This window comes from Oreochromis aureus, linkage group 15 (assembly GCF_013358895.1).
Source record: "Oreochromis aureus strain Israel breed Guangdong linkage group 15, ZZ_aureus, whole genome shotgun sequence".
Classification (NCBI taxonomy): domain Eukaryota; kingdom Metazoa; phylum Chordata; class Actinopteri; order Cichliformes; family Cichlidae; genus Oreochromis; species Oreochromis aureus.
In genome coordinates, this window is record NC_052956.1 from 23,060,479 (window position 1) to 23,073,402 (window position 12,924).

At 40.8% G+C, this 12,924-nt stretch overlaps 1 protein-coding gene across 4 annotated transcripts in view; it reads left to right on the plus strand.

Moving 5' to 3' along the window:
- Positions 1–12,924, plus strand: part of hivep2a (HIVEP zinc finger 2a) — a 117,538-nt gene that overhangs the window by 45,737 nt on the left and 58,877 nt on the right. For all 4 annotated transcript variants that reach the window (XM_031751536.2, XM_039598925.1, XM_039598924.1 and 1 more), the window contains one exon: positions 8,370–8,439. The gene's annotated coding sequence lies outside the window, so the exon portion shown is untranslated. The remainder of the gene's footprint in view (positions 1–8,369; positions 8,440–12,924) is intronic.

Here is a 12,924-nt window from a genome sequence, read left to right on the forward strand (position 1 = left end):
TTCATTTTTATATATTATTATCAGGTCCAACTAAGCTTGGAGAAATTAAAAATTTATCCCAAACAAGAGCTCAGGTGGTTAAAAAGCAATCTCTTTGTGGCATTTTAAAAATGTATTTATTTTTTCTATATTTTTATTTCAAAACCCAAGAAAAGAAAAGTTGACATCTTATTTTTCTTTCAGAGTAACATTGAGAGTAACTAAATGCAATAGAGTAACTAAATGTTGTGTTTAAAGGAACTGCATTTCCAGCAAATAAGACCAAATTAACCCCGTGAGGTCTGACCTACTTTGCCAGTCATTGGTTTGCTTGAATAATCTCAGCTTTATATGTACAGTGAAGTTAAATATATAATTTATATTTCAGGAAAACTTGCTATCAAAATAAGTTAAATGACTATAAAGACAAAAAGCATTAAGCCATTCAGAGGTAAATAATGATGCAATTTTCTACTAAATCGGATGGTTAATGCTTCACAGGCTTAATTAAGAGTACAATAAAGTTACTACATTTAATATTCTGCCTTTTAACAAATATTGGGGCCCTATTTTTAAGAGGTTAGCACATTGCTCAGACCTGTAACTGTGCTTTTCCCATCAACCCCAAATCAACTGCAAAACTCATGTTTCCTTCTATTATGCTTAATACTCACTCTCTCTCTACACACACACATAGCAGGACAGGTGGCTGTATCACCTTGACGTCCAGTTTTACACCTCACTCTACAGTCATCTCTCTCTCTCTTGCTCTGTCTCTGCAGGTATAAGCCCCTTATACCTTCTGTACTCCAAACACTGCCAGGACCACACACATATGCACACACACGCACATACACATACACACACACACACCCGCAGCAGGTAGTGGCAGCATATCATAGCCTCTGGTCGCCTGGCGAACAGAGCGTCATGATGGAGGGATGACAGGAAAGATGGTTGCACAGATGGAGGGAGGAAAAAGGGTTAGAGCGAAGGACAGATGAAACAGAAATAATACATGGAGGCTGGGAGGGGTGGAGGGATGTTGATGGAGTGACAAAAGAAGGAAAATAATTACTGAGGGATTCCAGCTTGATGGAGGGAGAGATGGAAACATTGAAAGAGAGATGAGGGAAGAATAGAAGCAGAATGGAGCTGTAGAGAGGTATGAATGAGGTGGAGGAGTGTGTAACAGAGGTTAAAAAAAGTGATGAAGAGTTAGCAGATGATGGAAAGAGTGACTGATTAATGGGGAAAAGAAGAGATGACAGAGAAGATGAAGTAGTATTAAAGAAGAACTGACAGAGGATAAGACACAGGTGGGAGAAGGTGTTGATGGAGTGAAAAGGAAACGTGATGAAAAGAGTGACGTGGAGCAGGGGGCAGAGAAATGAAGGATGGGGGATTAAAAGTCCACTTAAGTGAAGAAATGATAACTGAAAGAATAAAAGCTAATGGTTGATGATGGCGATGCGTTGTCATCAAATGTTTTCTGTTGCCTAACTTATCGTTTCAGTGTTCTCAACTCCTCCATACTCCTTTTGTTTTCTCTCTGTTCCTGTCACCTCCCTCTGCTCCTTTCTTCTTACTTTATCTCTCCTTTGAACTCACGTTCTTTCCTTTATCTTTCTCTCCTTTTGGATCTTCCTTCTCTTGTTTCTCCCTCATCTACATTCCATTTATTTTTTTATTTGTCCCCCTCTTTCCTTTGTCCTTTCCTTTTCTTTCCCATGCCTAGATTGCGCCTCTTCAGGACTCTCCATTGTTACCTCTCTACAGTAACTGTGCTGCACATTGCAGCAACATGTTCGAAAAGGCCCTCCTGACGTCCAAGGAATGGCCTTATGTTTCTGCCTCCCCTTCCTTCTCCGTCAAAACGAAAGAAAAACGATAAAGAGGCCCAGCGAGGACGTGGAAACTTAACTGTTTTCTCCCTGCCAAACTTCCCCTCGCTGCCTCTCCCGCTTTCTTTCTACTTTTCTTCCCAGAGGTGTTAAAGTAAGTGTGTTTGTGTGTGAGTGTGTGTGATGAAGGAAAAGAGCTGTGTATGTGTGTGCGGCTGGAATGTGGAGGCTCGTAAGTCACCTCTGATTTTCCACTCCCGCTGGGACACATCCCATTATCAGTTTTATATGAAACTAGGAAATTCCTCTGTGGTCTGAGTGTGTGTGTGTGTGTGTGTGTGTGTGTGTGTGTGTGTGTGTGTGTGTGTGTGTGTGTGTGTTAAATCTCAAGGAGCAGAGCTGCATGTTGCATATGTGTGTGTTTTTGTCAGATTGGAGGTTACTGTATGTGTGTATCAGTGTGTGTGTGTGTGTGCAGTGTCTGCCTTTATAATGAGCAGCTTAACAGTGGAATAAAAAGTGGGCATTTTGCTTCTGCCTATACTTCTCTGTGTTCTGCAGGACCACCACAAAATCCTAAAATACAGCGCCATACAGTACATCAGTATTCAGGTTCAAAGTGGCTCGTACAGAATTTGTGGATACTTGATTGGAAAATTTGATGGTCAAAACTTATAACTGCATGTTAATCTGGTGGGAATTAGAAACAAAAAATTGTTGCTTTGCTAAGATGTTTAGACATTTTTCGGAAACTTTGGTTTGCTGCTCAGTCGGTTTAAATTGGAAGGATTAGACTGTTTTTGGCTGGGCAAGTAGGTATTTATCTTATTAGTGGCTCCTTGTCTGAGTGTATATGAAATACATGTATTCTCTAGGTTAATACAAGCTGTGATAGTCATGTAACACCTTCTGAAAAATCAAATTGAATGTGAATATTTAAGTTTATGGAATAAATTTCCTTACTGTGATCGCTTAAGGGATCACTGTAAGGAAATTTATTGCATTTAACCTATCCTAAAGGTTGGGAGCAGTGGGCAGCTATCATGCAGCGTCTGCACCTGTAAGCTCATGCCTGGGTCAAGGGCACAGTGACAGTAGTTGCCAGGAGATGCATGCAAACTCAACACAGAAGGGCTCTGGCTCAAATTCAAACCAAGGACTAGTTGCAGTAAGGCTAACTACCAAGACACTGTGCTGCACCTATAGGAGCAGAATAGGAAAGAACTGAGTGGGGAAAAAAATCTCTATAAAATAAAATATTATTTCCAATTTAATATAAAAAAAATATATCATCAATGTATTGGATCAGTCTAAGTAGAATACCAATGCGTATCTACCACTATTAGCATCACGTATATGCATAACATGATTATTTCCACATTTATCCACCTGGAATTCCAAAGTCAGCAAAGTGAACCGATGATTTAACTGAGAGTGCTTCAAGTCCCATAACGTCGCTAATGGGGAAAATTAAGCCAGAGGCCTGGTTACCTGTTCAGTGGTTTGGTTTGCTTGGTGCCAAAAATCTAACCTCAAAAATCATGTGTGATGTCATTGATATGAAAAGTGGATACAACTAGCAACAATGTAGCGACTTTAAGATGATCTGATGTTACTGCTAATTACTGCTCTGACCAAGTGAGAGAAGCTATGGCCGACTCTCACAATTTCAAAAAACAAAAAAGAAAATAAAAATATTTGGTGAAACAGTCAAACTTTTGGGGACAGTTTAAGCAGACACGAGAGGCTAAGAGCTAATTGGTTGATAGGCTGGCAAAACACAAATTCAAACTTTTCATTTTTGTTTCTAACAGCTTCTAATTTTTATATGAAAAACTGAATGATATGTAGAAGGCATTTAGCCAGCTGATTGGACACTTGTTTTGAATGTGCAAGCAAACTTAATGAATTTCCTATTGCTGCCAGGCTGTTTCAGATTCCTTATTTGTGGGAGCTGGATTGATTAGTGGGCGTTTTTTATGGGTGTTTTGTCACATTAATATAATAAAAGTAGGACACGTCTGGAAAGACTAGAATAATATCAGAGAAGAGGAATAAAGAGAATGGGGAAGAGATGAGAATAGAATCCAAACTGTTCCTAGCCCACAGGCCTATAACTTCCCATTCTGTGCTCAGTGGAAAATCAACAAAGGAATATTCCACATCTCTTTGTTTCTCCGTTGCCCTCTCCACCTTGATCTTTCCATCTTCCAGTTTGGAAGGAAGGTAGGAAAAGAAGCAGAATGAGAAGGATGTGATTAGCTGGATTTAATCTCTTGCTTTCACAAAGTCACATGGCTTTAAGGATTGTTTTTTACATCAACTTGGTTTTATTGGGCAGCATACTGAGAAGACTATCGGGAATGATGGGAAGAAAGCTGAAGATTTTTATCTGCCAGCCTAGGGTGGTTAAAAGATTCCAAAATTCACTTGCTTCTTTCCTCATTTTGGCAGCTGAATGTGCTACTTAGAGCAGAATCAAACTCCAGATGAGAGTTGGTTACCTGCCAAAACTGGCTGGTTCAGAAGCCAAGCCTACCAGACACAGGCACAAGTTGCCAGAGTTTGGCTGGTGGCTGGTGGTAATTTCCCACCCTCCAGCCATGTATTCCAGATGTTGTGGATTTAAATCCAACTTGTGACCTTGTTTCATGTCATCCCCTCTCTCGCTCTCTCTCCTGAATTTTTTCCTTTATCAGTCTTTCCTCATTCTTTCCACACTCAACAAGCAGTAATGTAAGTAAAATATTAAAACAATTTCAATATGATCTCGTTTGTGGAATACAAAAAATATATTTGGATGACCGAAAAAGAGATGGTTGCTCACCTTAAACTGCATTGTTTTTAGTTCACACTCCTTGTATTCCTGGAAAAACCTACCAGTAGTGAGGGAAGAGCTTCTTTCAAGGTAACTCTTATTGAGATAACCTTGAAACGGACACCTGTCCCAAAGCAGCTTTGGTGTTGGCATTTCTCTCCGTGAGTACTTATTAATGGCTATGACTAATAAAGAAACGTGTATTTTGGGCTTTCCTTAGAACAAGTCAAGGTTCTGTTTTAAAAATATGATCATTCTTTTGAAGAATTTCACATTGTAAGTTAGTTGATAAATAAGAAAGGAGTCACAGTGTTGCGCGGGGTGACATAATCCTTAATTACAATGTAAACACACACACACACAATGTTTGTATTATGATTTCCACATCCCGCTGCCTCAAACGTGAACCAGCGCATCCATGGACTCTATCCAAGAAAGATGGTTAACATCACTCGCTGGTATGTGAAGTACTTTTTTGATCCCTTAGTAGACCAATTCAACCATTGACCTCTTAGTTTTGAAACAAGACAAGGAGTTCTGACTGAAAAACAGATTACAGAGTGGTAAGCATGCCCAGTTTATCATCAGTTTTATGCTGAATGGGACCAAAATGTACAAAATGACCATCGGGTTGTATGAAATAACACTTAAAACTAGCAACCAAGGCCATAAACACCCCAGGAAGGTGTTTGCCGAGTTCATATATTGAGTGAGAAGTAGAGTGAAACTATTTTGACTTGCTTTTCTAATAACTCGCCCCCTGCTGGCTGTTGGAAAACAGGGAGTGTGTAAGGCATTTCTGCATTGGCGTCACTGTTTTGATCCAGTGGCCATTCCGATCAAGTTTATGAAACCAGTTGGGTGTCAGTCCACAGCTTAAAGCAATCCCTCAGCAAATCCAATGTTCTCCTCTGTATGGCTAATGTGTGCTAAACGCTATGCCCACTGACCACCTTTCACACTTAAGAAAAGAGGCTCCTTGTTGCTTGATGAACCTTTGTTGGGTTTGTAAGGCCTCAGAAATACATATCTTTATAAAAATCTGATAAATATGGCAAACGCATTTCGAATCCTTGCTTGCTTCATTGTGTTCTTGTATCACTTAAAAATTAAATCTTGCGTCTTACTTGAACTATATTTTTCTTGCTGACTCTAAGAGCAATAATTCATGGGCTTTTCCTTTAAAGCCTGTAGTGTCACACAACTTACATCAGCTTCATTTGCCTCCTGTAAGTGTGTTTATAGTCATACTAATGAGGTTAACCTGATTAAGAATACGGAATTTATATCACCCCTCCTTCATCCTGTTTATACATCTGTTTTTTTATGATAACATGCTTAAAATCTGCTTAACTTTATCTATTTTTAACCCATTTATAGCTGATTAATGATAAACTGATTGACACTTGTTTGAATGTTAGTTCTGTCATTTATTAAGGATAAAATGTATGTTATCAATTGTTATGATTTGAGAAATTAAACAGAATACGACTGATCAGGCAAGATCATTAAATGCAGATTAACCAGTAATAATAATATTTTGGGGGGTCAAAGGTCGACAGAGGAAAAAAAATCACAAAATGATTATTTCTAGAAGTGATGCAGCTGGTTTAAATATTATTTTCTGGCATTTTTGTGAGTCTGGAAACGTAATGAATTTCCCCGTCAGGTGTAGCAGTAGGCATGGTTTTACAATCAATAAGTGGAGCTGATCGGTTTCATGTTAGGCTCTCTGAGTCATGGGATCATTCACTGGACTCAGCCTAGCAGGATTATGGCTAAAACACACAGAGAGGCTGCGTTGTAGATTAAGTGTGATCATCTTGTTAGGAATTGTCCAATAAAAGAGACTCGACCCGGCACAGCTGGTTGACTTTGTTTTCCTCTGCGGAGAAGCTCGATGCATGCACACGGATGGAAACACACGAGTCAGCCTCGCCATGTGTGTGCGGTGTGTGTTTGCACGTGTGTTTTGACAGACATGAAACAGAAAAAACGTCGTCGTAATTTTTTCCCTGCCTCGCTCCTGGCAGACTGGAGCAAGAGGACGACTTGGAAAAATCTGATCTCCAAACACAGTGTGTGTGTGTGTGTGTGTGTGTGTGTGTGTGTGTGTGTGTGTGTGTGTGTGTGTGACACATATGACTGTACACTTTTCTCTCAGTGTATGTGTTTTGTTGTTTTCCATCTATTACGTTGTTGGTATGTGTTTGGATTTCTTTTGGTCTTTTCCGCTCTTGTTTGTGTGTAAATAGTATATGTGGTGTGTGTTTGCGCGCGCGCGCGTTTCCGTTCTCAGCCATATTTGAAACCATGTGGCACCGAGACGACAAATCAGATGAATAGAAGGAACTTTCCTGTCTGAGAGGTTTCTTTCTCTCCTCTCTTCCCCTTTATTACTCACTCCTTCCTCCTCTTTCTGTTCTCTACTTCCTGCTCCCCACTACCCCTCTTACCATGTCTCATTCTTTCTCTCGTCTCTCTTCTTTTCTTTCCTCTACACCGTTGTGTTTCTTTCTTGTTTACACATCTCTATTTTCCTCTGCCTTTCCCCTCCTCTTTCTTCTCTTTCTCCCTCTTTTTCTTTCTCCCCCACTGCCCCCTCTCTCTTTACACCACCCTCCCGTCTCCCCTCTTGCTTCCTCTGTCTGGCCCTCCCCTTGCCACCTGTCTCCTCCATGTTTGTGTAGCAGCCTCTTTCACCTCCTCTCATTCTCCTTCTTCTTCCTTGCTCGTGTTCTCTCACACATCCTTCTCTTTTCACTCTTTCATGCTTTAATTATAAATGTGCAGCTCTTTCTTTCACTCTGTTTGCCTAACCCCGCCCATCCTTCATCTCTGTCGTTGTTGTCCTTACTCTTCTTCTTATTTTTGGTACTGTTCTTTCAATCTTGTTCTCCCCCTCATCTTCTCAACCTCAACATCTCAACCTCCTCTTTCCTTTGGTTTCACCTTCTTATCCCACTCCGCATTTCTTTTTTCTCACTGTTCTCTTTCTCTCTACTCTTCCTCTCTTTCTAAGGTTTCTCCCCGCCTGTCTCCTTTTAATCTCCCTCTCTGTCACCCCCACCTTCATGGCTCTCTCTCTCTCTCTCTCTCACTCCATCCAACACTCTTTTTTCTTCCTCCCTTCTATTTTCTAGTGTGTCTTCCTGTTGTCTGGGTTTACAACACTAAAAAGGGATAGGATTTTTTTCTTCGCACCTCCTGTGACCACTTCCTCCACCGCATCCTGTTTATTTCCTGTTACTCCTGTGACTGGACTCTCTCAGAAAAATACACAGACCAACCCCCCGCCCCCCTCCAATCACACACACACACACACACACACACACACACACACACACACACACACACACACACACACACACACACAGCAGCCTCTGATTACATCTACAAGTATGAATAAACTCTATAAAAAGACAAACTTAAAAACGGCACAGCAGCCATGAGCAGTATAAAGAGTCATGATTTCACACCTGGAAATACATAAAAGGCAGACAGACAAACCTTTTGGGCCCTTTGCTGATGCTACAGGATGTTTGTACAGCATTTGATCACTGAAACTTGTTACACATTTTCATGGCTAACATGTTCCATGCATCATGGAAAAATATTGTTGATATTTTTATAGCCAGTTATCTTGTCACAACTATTTTGTTTGCTTGTTTGTTTTTTGAATGAATGATCTCACACTAACGATCACTGTCATGTGTGTTTTCTCACAGGATGGCCACATAAGGACACTTTCTGTCGGGACTCCCGTTAGAACCAATCTGACAGAGCGCAGACCGAAAGGTAAGCCGTGCCGCCATCTCATCCTGATTTCATGATGGACTTTTAGTTGTTCCAAGGTTTTTTTTCTGGACAGTGGACTGTGCGGTTTGTGTTGCATAACGTGGGCTTTGTAGATGCGATGATGAGTTTTTCCTTTAATAAACACCGGTGTGAATCAGAGCAGTGTGTTTGGGCCAAAAATGTTCCTTAAAGGCTTTGTTTCCATCCACTTATCAAACCGTTTGTACACAAACACATTTTAGGTTTGAATAGTCAGGGTAATTCAGGTTTGTGTCTTTAACCTTTGGATTTTCCACGCAGCATGTTTAACATTTAATGCTGCATTTAGAAAGAACATAAATCCGCTTTAAAGGAAATTTCCTTGAGGAAAGAATTTTAAGTTTCACTGTAAACACCTGCATACAGTCAGATCGGAGGGACATTGCAAAGACTTTCCATAGCAAAACATTATTTTGTTATTTTGGCATTTGAAGTGACGATGACTGCGTTAACCCTCTGAGGTCTAGTTAATCGTTGGTGATAACTATTCCTCACCCAACCATGACCGTATGTTTTGGAGCAAGGTGACACTGAATTATATAGGAAAAAAATATGAATAGTTTCTGAAGAATTGATGAACAGGTTTACGTTCAGCCTCAAATCTCTCTGAATTAGAAGAGAAATACATAAAATTCAAACTTAGGATCTTATTTTGAGAAAATTTCCAATCACATGTCATTCTCCAGAAGACTCAAAGGGACTGAATATTGGAGCTTTGAGCTGTTGTTAGATCTTATGCAAAGGTTTGACCTTCACGTGGAGCTAAATTAAGCAGAGGCTGTGTGGGCAATCACCCTCCTCCTTGGGTGCGTGCCTTTGTAATCTGTAAATGTAACCCTTTCCCTTTGGAGACCTACTAGGGGTAACCCTTGATTCTCTTTTCTGAACAGAGAAGGTTCTGACATATTTCAGAATTGTTAGAGAGGTTGATCTCTGCCTATACATTTTAATAGCGCTACTCTTGGAAAATTGCACAACCTATATATGCTGAGGTGTCAAAACTCGTCACTGACGGTACTGGGGAGGTCGTTAAATGTCGTCTTTAGGGGGAAAGAGTTAAGATCATTGTTTTACTGCTGTGTTGTAAAATCCAACCACAAGTGTAGAAACTCACTACTGTTGTGAATCTCATACTGACTGGCTCATCTCTGGCTTGAGCATGGAGTACATACAAATCTATAAGTTGGCCAGTGAGAACTAACCACAAGCCTTAAAATGTTGTGATTACGACCCTGGGTTTCTAAGCTGTGACACACTTTACAAAACTAATAGATATAATTCTGCTTTCCTGTGGTCTCAGTGAAAATGCAGAATTGTATTCAGTCAGTTCAGATCAGCTTCTGTTTTGCCTTCTCTGCCTGTTGATGGCTAGTTGCCTTGTTTCTATTGGCCAAGCGGACATTCGTCACAGAGCAATCAACTTTCAACTTTCAATAGAATTTACATGAGATCTCTGGAGCTGCAGGCTGTGTTTGACGCTGCAGCAGACTGCCGCTGCTCATTGCAAGCCACTGGAAATACTGTGTTTCAGAGCGCAGCGGAGGTGGTTACATCCTGTCTGACTGCTTTACGATCCAGCGTGCTGGTTGGGCCGTGTCCTGCGTCTTGTGTGGACATGATGCCGATACGCCGATTAGTTTGGGATCCGTGATGCTTCAGTTACACAGCAATGCAGGGTGGTGCTGTACTTGTTGATGGATCTCTGTAAAAGTTCTGTTTTTACAGTTAATATTGCAGAACGAGTTATTCCAGTTTCTGTGCTCTTGTTGCCCTGGTTACACTGGTTTCTGTGGTATTATGTTATTTTGTCTTCTTTTCAAACTTTATTTCTGATTGTTACACTTTATTTTCTTTCTGATTACATGTTATTTCTCTTATCTTATTGATAACCTTTTAATGTCTTTATGGATCATAATGTAGAGTTTGCTTTCTCAGGTTTTATAGCCTCCTGACCTGGTTACACTTGTTTTCTAGTGTTTCTGGTGTTTTTATGAGTGCCTGGTTTGTGAACTGGCCGACTGGTTTCTGTGTTGTTTATTAAGGCCAACTAGTGTGAAAAAGAGGAAAATTCTTTTAATGTGAACCATTAGAGCTGCAGGAGAGGACAAAATTACAATGTGACCACAAACAGAAATGGAACTAGAAGTCAAATATAAAACACACACACACATTCCAGGGAGCCAAATTACCATCACCCGAGGTAGCTGAAATGATTTTGGTTTGACACAGACACTGCGGTTGGCAGACAGAGAAAGTATCTTAGAAAGCTGTAAAATAATACGTTACCTGCCCCAACGTGCTAACACACACACACACACACACACACACACACACACACACACACACACACACACACACACACACACACACACACACACACACACACACACACAGAGCATTCTAAACATTGCCAGCATAAGATTAACAAGCCAAAACATGAAAAGACACCATGAAAAAAAAAAAACAGCACCACAGAAAATGTTGCAATGAGAAGATGTGCCATGGTTATGTCACAGCGAAGATGTGATGAAGTGTTTTCTGATAATTCAAACACACACACACACACTCAGAGGCTTTCAGCAGCCTGCTGTGTGCCAAGGTTATGAAATAATTTGCGTGCACGCGCCTTTCAACACGATTCTTCTTTACGTCCATTCAAGCTGAGACCCGACTCTGGAAAGATAAAAATAGAACCTCGCTGACCTCCTCTTTCTCTCCCTCTCCATCCCTCTATCTCCTTACTCCCTCCCTGCTTTTCTGTCTCTGCTCTGATATTGTTGCAGCTGTTTTGCTCCAGTTGGGTAATGCTTGCACTGTAACAAAAGCAAAAAGAGGTGTTCGGGGTCGAGGCTTCGAGGATTTTTTTTTTTTTTTTTACTCTCCCCAGTGGGAAATGTGGCTTTCATCAACACAGTGCTCGCTCACAATAATCCAAACATACAGAAACAAGAGATCAAATGACGCAACAGACAGTGATTCACCGGCAAAATGTGAGGCGAGAGTTTGTTTGGTGCAGTTTTGTTGCAAATTTGAGGTCCAGAGTGCAAAATAAACGGCAATGACAAACAATTTGAACTGGCTCAAATTACGGGTCACCGCAGTATTTAGATAGAGCTAAACAGCAGAATAATTCAGGGGTAAATTCACCCACGCTCGGTTTATTGACGGGGAGTGAGGATGCAGTTGCCCCGACAACCTCCAGAGGCGGCAAGGCAGGCGTCCGGCTGCGCTGATATCAACTTCAGAATAAATCCAGTTTGTTTTCGCAGCCCCCATGCACAGCAACGACCTAAATGGAAATACATGTTTGCATGCGGACAGAGAGGGGAAATGCACGCGAAGCAAACAGGTGGCAGACATCTGGGATAGTAACTTTAAACTAGCTGTGAGTATTGAAAATATTAACTCGTAAAAAGCAGCAGATTGTTGTAGATTTAGAACAAGCGAGCATCTGCTGTCAATTAAGATCTGAGCAAACTTGACAGCGATGACAACAATGTTTAAGGCTACTCAGCCGAACATGCTGAGTAGCCCTAAAGAGGAGTTTACAGAGAGCAAGAAAAACAACCAATGCGTCCTGTTTCCTTGAAAGGTCCAGGCCTTTTTAAGGGATGTAAATATCAGCTGGTTAAATGCCAAATTGAGAGACGGGGCACGGCGACTTCAAGGACAGAGGAGATGCGTGCCACTCTCGAGGTCAAAACGGACATAATTAGATAATTAGATCCTGCTTGGGAACCCTGCAGGGTTATAAATGTACTTTGGCCAAGCCAGAATGACGAGGGGAAAAAACATGCAGGGCAGTATATTAAAATGAGGATTGATTGACTGATTATTCCTTTGAGGTCTCATGAAGAGTAATTCTAAGCCAAACCCCCGTCCGTGTATTTGTGAGAAAAATAAAAATGACTTCTATGGAAAAATATAAATAGTGTCTCATGTGTTACTTGGAAAGATTTTTGAGGCCATAGGGTTCGAGTTACTTCCTACTATTGATGAGGACCTAGGCCTCGGAGACCTGAGTCATCCTCTTTGTCATGATCACTGTCGGCACATCTCCAAACACCTATCACAGATACCAGCGGTGGAAAGTATTTAAAGTGGTCCTGGGATGCATATTTTTATTGTTGGACTCTACTAGACAAAAGTAGTTTTGCATTATCTCGAGATCTGATTAATCAATTTTTAACTGTCTGAAACACGTTGTTTTATTTCACTTTGCTCTGATTGGCTGTGGTTGTATAACATTGTATCTATATTTCCATCTACATATGTGTCTGTGGGAAGAAAGGAACTTTTTCCTTTCAAAGATGCCACTAATTGTCTGTTTTAAAGCTTTTCATCCTCTTTGTCATGATCACCCTTTTGGGCTGACTATAGCTCGTTGTTCCTTGATTTGATTGGTTAGCCTGTTGTGGGCTTTAAAGGACAGTCCAGTCTTATCTG